At 38.0% G+C, this 13,771-nt stretch overlaps 1 long non-coding RNA gene across 1 annotated transcript in view; it reads left to right on the top strand.

Moving 5' to 3' along the window:
• The window catches only part of LOC139736162 (uncharacterized), a 134,222-nt gene that overhangs the window by 27,397 nt on the left and 93,054 nt on the right, over positions 1-13,771 (top strand). The window contains exon 2 of the long non-coding RNA XR_011711240.1: positions 4,246-4,487. This is a non-coding gene — a long non-coding RNA (uncharacterized lncRNA). The remainder of the gene's footprint in view (positions 1-4,245; positions 4,488-13,771) is intronic.

Here is a 13,771-nt window from a genome sequence, read left to right as displayed (position 1 = left end):
GACCGTGTCAAAAGCATATAAATTTATTAGGGGAAAAATAACGTACATATTAACATACATGTGCAAATTGTATGTGTGTTTTATACTCCTTGGCATGCACTGCATGGTCAGCTGTAAATGACTCTTCTGAATCCAGAAGTCAAGTGGAGGGAGGGGGAAACTCCCGAACTGTCATTCTTTGTGCTGTAGGTACCAGCAACCGTAATAATGATGGTATACTTACAAGCGAGTGCTGATTGACCATGAGAGAATTTATGGCTCAAAAATATTAAGATATCAAGTAGTGTTGAGGACCTCCGATATCACCTCTCTCTGAAATTGTGGACGAGAAGCCGCTTTCATTTTTTGTGTGGCCTCTAATACCACATCTTGGAAAAACTTTAAGAAGATAAGCAATACAAACCTGTTACTGAGGGTGAATCCCTCTACAAAATACACCTCATTTCAAGGCTGGTCACACGTTTTTTTATAATTAGGGGGACTTCATTTGTTGTGGCGTAGATTCAGAAAATGCATAAAATTTTTGAGTGACAGTATTAAAAGGGTAGTTGTTTGTTCCTCTGCAGTGGGGATTGAGCAGAAAAACAAATTTCAGGACTGGAATAGGTTGCTCTATACTTAACAGGTACATAGATGAAACATTGAAGATAATGAATCTTTTGTGTATCTTATATTGATTTTTTTTTTCTTTAAACAATGTGTGTCTAGTGAGAATGGTAGACAGGTGTGTGACATGTATACCCTAGATAGAGAATAAAATTTACAAGTTGTTGCTAGTGTAGAATGCAGGCAGGAAAGAATGCCAAGAATGTCAGAATTTGTGCAATATGATTGTCCAGGGGAAACGTACTGTAGGACCATTTCACAAATAGAAAAACAAAAACAAAAATAGTTTTTCTACAAGCTGTTTGCAAATCAGGGCAACTTCAAAGGAAGGCCTACACTGTACCCGGAACATTTGTTTGTTTGTTTGTTTTGTTTTTGTTTGCTTCATAGTTCAAAGCCTTTGTTGCACTGTGTTATTCTGAATTCACATTGGTGCTTGAATCTAATGCAAGACTGATGCATCACAGTGTCCCCCATCGGCCTACTAGCAGTTGCGACTTAAAATGTGTCTATAAATCGCAGCTACACTTTATGAAACTTTTACGTAGTTTTGCTACCTAGTATTTAGCTTACGTAGTTTTGCTACCAAGTATTTAGCTTACGTAGTTTTGCTACCTAGTATTTACCTTACATAGTTTTGCTACCTAGTATTTAGCTTAGCATAGTTTGGGCAGTGTGACAGCAAACTTCTCTAGAAACGTACTGTGAAATATCCAACAAAACTCCTTGCATGTGATTGGGAAGTTTTTCACTTCCCACAAAACTGCATGTAGTTTTGTGTGATGCGACCACATACCATGTATGGCTGAAACTGCGAGAAGTTGATGATGTGATTAATTCCATTTCATGTTGTTTACGCACATTGCGCATTATTTTGCGCGCTGTTTCGTGATTGCATACGTGGCCACTGTGAACACGGTATTAGATTCAGGAGCCAATGTGTGCATCAAAGTGCACGCTCAACGGTAATGGCCGAATCCATTCAGGATTCTTCAGTAGTGTGCATACTCACACAAAGATCAGTGATAAAGAGACACAATTGGTTACAAAGATTCTTGGATATATACTACTCAAAAAAAGTTAAGGACCACTTTTTAAAACGTACACATTTGTACACATTTGTACCACTTCACAATGGGCCCACTTTTCAGGATATGCAATAATGCGAGAGACATCATGCAACAACTGAAACCACCCATGTGTGAAATTGTTACAGGGTGTTTGAGGAGATTCAAGACAGCCATATTCGGGTATTTCTAGAAATACAACACCCGGTTTGAAAATTGTATACACACATTAAAAAGTGGTCCTTAACTTTTTTTGAGTAGTGTATATATAATGTGTAAGGGGCCAGCCTTCCCACTACATGGTATACCCATGCTGTTGGGTCTTTATAATTTCTCCATCCTTTGAGTTTATGAATTTATTGGATGCAGTAATTTGGCATGATGCTAGTAAGCAAATAATCAACGTTGGTGAAGGTGATGGGACAAACTATCACTTCCGAGGCGATCTGGATGTTGTAGCTACCTTTCCGAAGCGTAGCTGAGGAAAGATAGCGCACACATTCAGATCGCCGAGGAAGTGATAGTTTGTCTTGTTGCCTGAAACCTAAAGTTGATTATTTGCTCTATATTCCACATCTAGGGTCATAGATATTCCCATTTTATTCCACATCTGAAACCGTCTAAGCTGTCTTTAGGTGTCCTTAGGGCTTAGGCTACGTTGTTTACTTTAGACGTATGCGCATATAGATGACGAAACAATGAATTTGCTCCGCGCACCGCGGCACCGTAATAACAGTGCGTTGCACTGTGGTCTATCACTTGACCCAGGTCAAATGATAGACCACAGTGCAACGCACTTTTATTTCGCGCGTACTCAAAATTGTAAGTTATATCATGCGTTAGGACTGTGTGGACGAAGAGATCAGCGAAACAGAATGACTATCATCATAGAGTGTAACGAACTTTTCTTCGCAGGTGATGTGATGGGCAAAACTAAGCTTTATCACGTGATCAGCTCTTGACCAATCCTTTAGCAAGATTCTTAGTATGTGGAATATAATAAAGAATATCTGTCAACTCACCAAATGTGTAAGATAAAAACCACCACCAAATATATGGTACATATGCAGTATTTGTTTGAGATAAATTTCAAGAAAGTATAAATTTGTATATTTCCTGTTTGAAGTGAGGAAGTAACATATTTTACCACATGGAGTTCAACAGTAACTCCATTTGAAGAATTTAAAATACTCGGGTTTCATGAAGGTGTCAGATCATATTCGTATTTGCCAGGTCACTTTCAATATCCTCAATTTCCTAAACAAGGATGGAATAAGTTATTGAATCCAGAAAAAGGCAAAAGAAAATAATTCTATCGGTGTGATATTTCAAGTTTTGAGATTAAAAGTGAGAGGAAATTGAAAAGGATATGAGTGTAAGAACAAACATAGCTCTATTGACAAAGCACTACACTGAGCCATTATTGAACCAAGATACTGTAAGTATTAGAAACAGCCAGTTTGTAATATCATCCAGTTTGAGCGTGAATTTTGGAGACTTCAAATGAAATATTTTCTTTTCATCTTCAGTTACAATTTCGGGTATGCAGAGCATAGGTTTTTTTTTTTTCTTTTTTTTCGTGTGACTGGGTAAGCATCTATGTGTTTGATATCATCTTTGCAGTTTTGCTCTTTTCTCGGCATGGAATAGCACATTGATCACGGTAACCTCTGAAGTATGATGAGGAAGTGAAGCTTAGCTTGACCTTGCATACACTTTTGCAATATACATGTATGTGATTTAATAGTATCGCTTGTAAACATATTGAGAATTGCACATTTGTTTGACTGGCCATAGGATTTTTGACACAGTCAATGCATGGATTGTCATATGCAGTTAGGGTCAGCAAGCAGACATCATTACAGTGTCCAAACACTCTCTAACTATAAAACACATACATTTCAGAACATGATTATAAATGAGATCTTCTGTAAGTCTGAAACTGCTCCAGTTGATAGTGCATGCAGGGACTGGCTCTACAAATATGACATCCTGTGATCAGCAAACCAAACAGCAGAGTGTTGTTGTTGTTGTGTTGTTGTTGTTGTTGGTTTTTTTTTTTTGGGGGGGGGGGGGGGAGAGGGGGAGGATGGGTCCTGTTTAGGAATTATTCATTTCAGGTAAACTATTAGAACCATTTACACCTGATCGTACCTTGTGTATATGGACACCAGTGTTACCATTGTTTGTACGTTGTAGCTGCATCCATACTGCTATACTGCCCCTTACTGGTATTTTGTCCCCTCCCTGTGGGCACAAGCTGTGCTTGTGTATGTGTGCATGTGTGTGTGAATGTTTGTTTGTGTGTGTGTGTGTGTGTAGTTGACTGCATGGCAAATGCAAATTTGTTATGAGCTCTGCCACCGCTTCCAGAGATATGAGAAAAACACCTGTTTAATGTCAACTCCATAGTCAACTTGTATCTTTACACGTTTTCTTTTCTCTCCTTCCCCCCCCCCCCCCCACTTCCCGATCTTCTTCTCCCTTTTTCTTTCTCTCTGGCTCTCTCTCCCCTCTCTCTCCCTCTTTTCATATCTTCTATATCCCAAATCTTTCTAAATTCTAATTTCAGCGATATCGGTACAGGCACATTGATTCATCAACGCAGACGAGGGTCCGATATATTTTACTTTTTTTTTTTTTCTGCTGGATTGTTCAACATTTCCGTTGCTGTGCACCTTGGGCTTCCTGAGACTGAACACAAAGTGCTCTGTAAACCGAGAGCGAGCAGTTCACCGGTCTTCCATTCTCACAGATGCATGGATCATTTCCAGTATTTTTGAGGACTGCGCAGAGAGATTTGAATGTCAGAAGGTATGTGTATGTCCATGTGGTGTCATTAGTGCTATATAGTAGCAGGATGGGAGGATAATGCAAGTCCTATTCTCTTGATTTATGACTGTAGATGTAAATTGATTTATTGCGGGGGGGGGGGGGGCAGGTTAAGAAAAGGACCCCCCCCCCAAAAAAAAAAAAAAAAAAAAAAAAAAAAGACTTGTATGTCGGGTATGCAAAACCGAAATGTGTGAGAGTGAAGTGTATAGCGTGTGGACTGAACTCACTAAAAATGATCACGAGTGTGCATGTTTATTGACAGGAAGCTGTATTTAAAAAAATTATTTTTATCATTTTTGAAAGAAGTATGATATATATTCGGGATGAAATGGCGCGGCAAGGCATATTTTGAATGTGAAAATATGTCATGAGACCTGGTACTGATTTTTTTTTGTCTTTTTTAAATGCCATGGTTGTCAGGTTGAAGTTGCCTGTAGACCGACTTGTGCATGTAAGGGCTGTAGGGCCTTTCCATGGTTGGATGTTTGTGAGCAGTATGCGACAGCAGTGTACCAGTACGTTTGCACTTACATAAATTGATGAAGATGCTATGCTTCTGGGTTGCCAAAAAGGACATGGATAAAAGTTATTTGAGTGATGCTGACCTTTTCCTGATTTGTTTTTTCTCTTGTACGCTAGCAAAGTAGCATGCCAAGTACAGTTGATGTCAAAGAATGAGTTAGAGAAATGAAGGGAAGACAACTGTGGATAGATGTTAAAGGTATCGTTTAGTTTTGGTTGAGACCTAATTTCAGGTTTCGAACATTTTTTGGTGAGATAATGAGACACCTCTTATGAAATATGAAAGAGCATGTAATTCTATGAGGAATTCAATGTTTATTTGATGAAAATTGGTTTTGAAATGGCTGAGATATCCAAAAAAGACGATTCTAATAAAATGTTGGACCCACACTTTATTACGATTGCTTTGTTTTACTTTGTTTTTGGATGTTTCAGTCATTCCAAACCTGATTTTCTTCAAATAAACTTTGAATTCCTCCTAGAATAGTATGCTCTGTACTATATCATAAGTGTTTTCTTGGTATCTCGCAAAAAGTTGAAAGTCCAATTCTCATCTCCACCAATACTGTACCATCTCTTTAACCCGTTGCAGACTTGTTCTGAGTATACTCAGGCAGGCATCAAAGGGAAATGCATAGAGTAGCAAAATCAGTCAGTCCTCAATGGGTTAAATGTTGTCTTACGCAAATCATTCTAAATACAAATATGTTGAACATGGAGAAGTACAAAAACAATGAAATGTGATATTGCAGACAAAAAAGTAGGATAATGTGATAGATTGTGCTTCCATGCAAAGGATAGCACTTTACCAGCTTACTATGGCACATGAGAGAGAGGGGAAAAAAAGATATATGATAATTTTTGTTTATGTTGGATATCTATGGTATACCTAGTCAGTGTAGATCTTGGCATGAGTGGTCACAGCAATGGAAGCATGTAAGAAGGAATTTTAAGCTAAAATAAAGTACTCGAAGGGGCGTAAAATTCATCTTTTTCCATTTCGAATTTGCTTACAATATATCGGAAAGCTTCATGAAGAAACTTGTCTGGCTCACGCGATTTGCCAGGATAATAAATTATTTTATTTTTTGTATATTACTAGTTCAAAAGTGTGAAATGATAAAAGTTGGTATACCAACTTTTATTTGGGGGATCGTCCTCCCCGTTTATCATTGTAGGGAGGTAGAACATTATGTGACGATTGATTGCCCTTGTAAACATAATCTGCATGCAATTCACTCTAGCCCAGAAGATGGATGGATATTGCTGTGTCCCATGTAATCGATTATGAAAAATTACGTACCTACCGCGATCGGGTAAGCTCTGAGATTGTGGATTTCCAGCGAAACCTTTTGGGCTAAGATTTTGCATTTTCGTTGTTACACAACTGAAATGGCATTTTTGCAGTGTTATTTCACTCATTTCTGATGTATGTGCGCACATTTTGGAGCAATTATTGCCAGTTCTGCAGGCATACGAGAACTATGTTTTGACTTTGAATACATTATGAGTACTTTTGGGAGTGCAGCTTCTTCCTAGAAAGTTCAAAATTGCTATGTCACTGCATGACAGATAAAAGTTTGTGAGTCCTTTCTTTTTCTTTATGTAGCCAATGAAATTTTCAGATTCAAAGGAAACATTAAGAATGCATTCTTTAAAATCATTTCTCAAAAAGAAAGCCAGGACCATTTTTGTTTTTGAAAACACACATTCAGTCATCACTAATATACTTTACACCACATTTTGCAGAGTTCCACCTGCCACAAAGTGGCTGAGAGAGGCATCACTGCCATGGTAACCTTTGTGCTGGCAGGAACTCTGAAAATAATTGTGTCATGCATAGCACATGGCACTCGGTACCACTTCCGGAGCACTCTGAATGTTGATGACCATTTATACAAGAGTAAGATCGCTTCAGGAGTACTCCTGAACGTAACCTCGAGAGGGGTATAACTTAAGAACACTTCAAGAGCAGTACTGTAAATGCCATGTATGAATGGGGTATATCTATTTCTTTGATTTCAACAGGTAAAATCATCAGTAGAATCATCAGTAGAATCATCAGGATTTTTAGTGTGTATGTGTGTGTAATTACCCAAAATAGGGTGCAGTCCATGGGGTTAAAAGTTTACTTTTGTAGAAGCTATGTTTTTTCAAGATGTGTGAGGATATTGTGATTCATGACAGTGGCAGCGAAGTGCCTGATTACAAGCATTGAATTTCCTCACCTTAATTCTGAGTTAAGTAAAACAAAGGGATAGATTTCGACACTTTCTCAATCACAGTAATCACATACCCTATACACGGAATATTTCGCGAGTCAGGTGCTATTCGCGGAATTAAAGACATGGGAAAATATTGACTCTGATCACGCTGTGAATGTGACATATGCATACATTTCTCCGTTCGGTACAGGACTCCATGATCGCGAATTTAACCACTTGCAAAATCATCCCCCAGTTCCGATTCACAAAAATTTAGACTTGCTAAATAATGGCATATACAGTAGTTGATCACAAGTTTATTCACTTGTAAATGCAAACTTTTGAATACATACATATCATTATTAATACTATTGTTATTTTTATCATTATTGCTATTGTTGTTATTATTATTGTTATTATTATTACTATCATTATTATCATTATCATTTTGATAGTACAAAAGCGTACAAAAGGTTTTTATGTCCTCAATGTTAATTTTTCTATATTCTACTTTATCTGCAAAGTATCCAGATGTCAAGTTTTACACTGACTGGAAGTAAGAGACTAAAGCCTACGTGAGAGTGTTAATCTCTTAAAAAAGACAACTATCAATACTGATGTTGAGGGTGTACACCAGTGATAGGTACCAATGCCTGTCACTTCTTTTAGTAATATCAACTGCACTACCATCACTTTGTGATAATTGTTTATCGATATGCATGTGGGATATGTTTATGTCTTTAATTTAATGGATAGTGTCATATTTCTACTTTAATTTTGAAGCATAGGTATTGACGAGGTTTTCAGCCTTTTGTCATAAAAAGCCTCACCCCCAAAATGAAATATATATTTTTGTGTCTTCACCCTCATAATTTTTTTTTGTAGCTTCTTGTCTCACAAGTGGTATTTATAACATCTTTAAATCTAAAAATATCCTTGTCTCTTAGAATGAATTTGCCTCAATAACAATTTATTATAATCACCGTATTTTCTGTCTCTAAGATTATTTTCTGTCTTTGTCTGCATGTTACTATATTGCAATGAACTAGTTCATATTAAAGGTCAACGAATGATAGCACTAGATGTAAAAGTACTGCATGATGCATAAATGAATACAAATCAAGTCAGGACTAGAATTTTGGTTAAAATAATTTATCACAGGCATTCTTTTTTAAAATTTTGAATTTATGAGAGTGATTGCTTTTAAACTTAATGGGTTGCTGTAGTGAGGGACATGTATTCGGCTGTCAAATAATATGTATACAGAATTACGGTATTTACTTGAAAATTAACATTTACAATTATAACCCATGAAATTTAGGCCATGCTCATACATTCACAATATGCAAACATTCATACTCAATGCACAAATGCATAACACAACACACACACACACACACACACACACACACACACACGCATATAAACAGCTTATTAAAGGAACTGTTAATTTTCACTGTTGTACATAGCTTATGAATGAAATGTAGTTTGCACCATGGGAGCTTCTCATATCAAGTATCTTTGTCAATTTGCTGCAGCTTAGTGCAGACATAAATCTATCAATAAATGGTTGATCAATTTTAGCTCGGGATTTGTGGGAAACCTTTATTTTCAGAAGCAGGGATGGCATTTTGAAACCTCGCTGTCAAGGTGCGGATAGAGTTTATGGTAAATATTTGTACCAAAACTTACACGTGTACATGTATGTCATGTATCCAATTCTTGGATGTTTTTATGAAGCACAAAGCATGACAAAGTAGTTTCCACCAATTACTTTACTATCTTCATCTAATACTCTACATACTTTTTTCTTCTTCTGATAGTACATTAATTTGCTGCCTTACTGATTTTGTTTCATTATCTCCCCTCTTTTCTTGAAACACAAAATTTGATGACAAAACCTCCTAAAACAACCCTTCTCAAATGAAAAGAGCTCCCTCTTGTGGGCACATGGTGCACAGCTGTTCAAACTGCCATCAAATTGGCATCCCTGCAGCATATCATATTTCATAGCGGTCATGTGGCACTATCGCAGGATTTTTGCAGAGTGTAGCACAGTGTGAGCATGCCATGCTTAGCAGAAGTCTCCACCTTTAGCACTGTCCTGTGTATTTTGATGCCGCCATATGGAGCCGGAAATACATAGGGTTAATCCGTTGAGGATGGACTGATTTTGCTACAACACACATTTCTCATAGACACCTGCCCAAGTATACTCGGGACTCGTCCTCAACAAGTTAATAGGGAGCTTTAGATTTTAGACGCGCAGACGTTCAGAAGGGAAAAACATGTTCTGAGTGTGCGCAGAAGCATGCGTCAAGTCGATCTATTTTTAGCTTGCATCGCCTGAGTTTTTCACTACGCGTCCTGGGCTATTTTTACATCTGCACAGTTTGCAACATACATGCACCGATCATATGGGGGCTCCATTTTATTTGTTATACGTTGTGTCCCAGTATAATCTAAAGCGCCTTTTTTTTTCGACGCAGGGGAGAGGAGAACGTCCAGCGCACTCGTCTCAAACGTCCGCGCATCAAAATCTAAAGCTCCCTAATGTTTCCTTTGAGGCACAATGATTCTTTGATGTCAGTGGTGGTATCCAATACACATACCCACCCCCCCCCCCCAGGTTTTTAGGTCACATGTGGACTTCACAAGTGTACGTATAGGATATAGCATTGGTTTAAGTTGAATCTAGAACCCACCCCCCCCCCCCCCCAAAAAAAAAAAAAAGAAAAAAAGAAAGAAAAAAAAAAGAAAGAAAGCTGGATGCAGTGATTTATTTCAAGGGTCATGGTTGTAAGAGGCATTCTATATAGGTTTGTTTATCATTGTCTCTCTTGCTTAGCTCAAAGGTGATCAGTAATGACAAGGTGATCTTCATTATTTGAGGTTACCATGTGAGTGGTTATTAGGGCTGAAAGTAATTCTTTTGTGACATATTGTCATGAAAATGATTATATATTTTCTCATGCATTATATGTGGTTCTTTACATGTCTGAGAGAACATGAATCAAGTGAAGGTTTAATGCTATTAATAGAGCAAAAATTACAAACATGGCCCTCCTCTATCCACCAAGTGATATACTAAATACCATAAAGTTCATATTTTGTGGGCTGTCTTTATGTTGGTATGGAAATGGTGCTGCTGTAATTCATACAACTCTATAAACCTAGATCAGCTACGGATTTCCACTGCATGTGCACGTGTAACGTGATAAGCACTGGTACATACATGTAAGCCGAGCATAGTTTCAGAACTCGGTTGTGAGACTGTTTTAGTGGGGCAAAATGACCTTGGTTAGCAGAATGAAGGAAACAGAAGTGGCGGATTAAAAAACAACACATTAGCTGCCCTAGTCTGATGTAAAGTACTCCATATATAGGAAAAAAGCAGGTCGGCCATTGAAAATATGTGGAGTCATGTATTTGTATGCATGGATTATATGTGTGTGTGTGTGTGTGTGTTCTCGCAAGTGGCTTCAGACGGGGATATTGTAGTGGTAACCATTCAATCCAGGCAACCTGTGATACATTTCATGCTGGGCATATGTTTGTTTGTACAGAGTATTTAAAACAAATGAAAAAGCGCCCTCTCGAGGCCTTAGGGGTACCCTGGGGTATTCCTGTATAATGCACCTGCCCGTCCTGCATATTTAGCACATGTATGTAGGCGAAAAGTTTTGACACTATTCAAATGAGGAAATGTGGAAATTTTTACACATATCCTTGTTTGTTGTGTATGCACCTTTACACTACATGAAGCCTGATTTTTTACATACTACACTGAATTCAAGTATTATTTTTTATGGTTTTCAATTTCACTTAGTCAATTTAATTGGGGAAACGAAAAAGTGATTTTTTTTTCTTCCAAAAACAAATAATGGAATATGCCGAGTTTCCTCGAGCAAACTATCATATCGCCGGTTGAAGCATCTTATGAGAATGTGTGTGTGTGTGTGTGTGTGTGTGTGTGTGTGTGTGTGACAGAGAAAGAGAGAGAGAGGAGAGAGAGAGAGAGCATGTTTCCATGATATGTTTGTAGTATGTGTGTGTGCGTGTGTGAATGTGTGTTTGTGTGTTAGTGCATGTGTGTGTTAGATAAATGTGCGCACAAGATCCACGGCTGAGGAATTTCCCCTCTTGGTGTCAGAATAAACAAATTTGAGAAGATAACAAGTACTGGATGTGTCCCCGGCCAAATAATCAATGGCATTTCCATTTCACCCTTGACCTCCCAACCTAATGGTAGGGGTCAAGTTCAGGCTGTCAGTCAGTGTCAAGACCTGATCAGATTGCTTTGAAGGGAAGGAGTATGTGAGAGAGCAAACTTGAAAGACAGGTCTCTGTACGTGTATCGTACAAGTTTCCAAGGGGCAGTTGATGTGCGGGGAAGAATCTGGAAAATGTGTCCAACAGAAAACTTGTGAAGGTATGTTCGTCTTGGGAAGATACAAATTGTGCCTCTGTCAACAAGTGATGCATTAGCTCGCCTCTTTCTAATGCGGGAAACCATTCTAATTGTTTTTTGCTCTTCAAAGCCTTTCTGAGTTAAATGGCACATTTGTGTGATTATTGCCGCAATAAAAGTGGATTCCATGGGATAGTTGTAGCATAAATTAGGATAAACAAGACGATGATTGATGCAATCAGAACACGTGATTGGTTTGCGCATTTCTACTGTATTGCAGCTGCTGCTATCTGCAGTATGCTATTAGTTGTTTGAATATTCCTGTTAAATGTTGATGTCAAAAGTTGTGAAGGTATCCAGTAAGAAATCAATCATACCCACGTGTATGAAGCATTTTCATTTTGCTGAGACATCATGGTCTTTAGCTGACATTGGAGGGAGCCCTCTGTTGACTAAAGACAGCAATGTTTTCATCTAGCACTGTACCTTTTGGAGTATTTTAGAACTCACAGAGGCTGCAATACCATTTCTGTGTCACATCATGATTGTCAGAAAGAGTTCTGCATATCCAGTACACATAATTCTTCAGAGAAATATTTGCTAATGTCTTCATATTCTCCTCATCCAGTGCATTTTCCCCATCTCTCCACAAACTGTGGAATAAAATTGTTGTTTTCAATGAAGAATGAGAGTAGATTTTGCAAAGCTTTTACATGTGAAAGTGAGCAGACTTTGTCCCTTGCTTCATGTACTTGCTTTAACACTCTCATTCCTACTCATGAAATAAACCAATACTTTTAAGAGACCAGTGATATATTACACTAGCGAACTTGAGAGGATTAAGTAACTTTTTTTTTTTTTCAAATGTTCATTTGATGCTTCCAAAGATAAGAGTATTGTATTGTAAGAGGCAGATAAATCATTCACTTTTCTCAGAGCGATGACAACATGTTTCCGCCTATTTGTGTGTGCAGCTTCAGGCTAAAAGCTGCACAGTATCTGCTCAACATTGACAGATTGTATATATATTGCACAATTCAGTGGCTATTTTTGTTTCTCCCTTCTGGTCCATGAATTGTATCTGTATTGTTGTTTTGAGATGGCAGACAGACACTGCTAGGGCAAGACAGATTCTTTATTGACGGTGTACCATTTGAAGTGAAAACTCTTTGTAACTGCATTGTACATCTTCTGAAGAGTTGCGGTACAGTACCTTTAAGTTTCTATGGCCAACTCTGCTAAATGATGGATAGTTCTGCCAAGAACAATGAAAACCACTCGAATGCAGGGTATCCGAGACTTTTGTTTCTTGAGTGAGAGATGAATGGCTGGCTGTTGCCGCGGGAGATTCCTTGGAATGCATCACTGAAAGGATCGCATCCTCTTCACCTCAAGGTCAGGTCGGAGTGGAAAGCAGTCAGTGTGTCCATGCGTGCGTGCCATCCGGCTACGTGGAGAGATTTCAGAGTGCTCTTGGTAGATGGATGGGAATTTCAAAGTCGCGTGATTTGTGCACATAACTTTGCTGAAGTGATTGTAGAGAAATTCATGAGCTCATTTTGTTTGGAAGAGGCAATGTGCAACAGAGTAGATGTCTGTATGCTGAAATGTCTTGTAATTGCTGCAATGCACTGGTAACATGGAGGGCAATTTGTGTTTGAAGCTCACAGTACGTTGGAAGAATGTATGATTGCTTTACTTTTTTCAGATGAGATTATGCCAGTACTGAACTAGATATCTACATATTTCTGCTTTTTATTGTTCATGATTTTGCTCAGTTAGGCATATGGAGGAAAAATATTTTTGCAGCTCAGCTTGCTGAGCATTTTCTTTGTTTATATTGCATTGTAAGTGCCTGAAAATCATAAGTGATTGAGAATAGAAAATGGCTGTGATTTAATATGTTCAAAATTATTTAGTAGATCATACTCTTTTACTCTTCTCTGATTGTTTGTTTATTTATCTTTTTTTAAAATTAAACAGGAACATTTTTGCCTTCGTTTTCACCTTGTGAAGTATGGCATTTTTTGTCCGCTAGCGATGGGATTTCTCAGGGAACGAAACTGGGGAGTCATTAATTTAATGAAATCGGCATTTGAGTGTGGTTCCTGGTATGGGCAGCTGCT

Source organism: Diadema antillarum, unplaced genomic scaffold (assembly GCF_040938485.1).
Source record: "Diadema antillarum isolate AM-2024a unplaced genomic scaffold, OU_Dant_1.0 seq00000633_RagTag, whole genome shotgun sequence".
Taxonomy (NCBI): Eukaryota; Metazoa; Echinodermata; class Echinoidea; order Diadematoida; family Diadematidae; genus Diadema; species Diadema antillarum.
The sequence above is the reverse complement of the archived record's forward strand: the minus strand, read 5'-3'. Positions and strand labels throughout refer to the sequence as shown.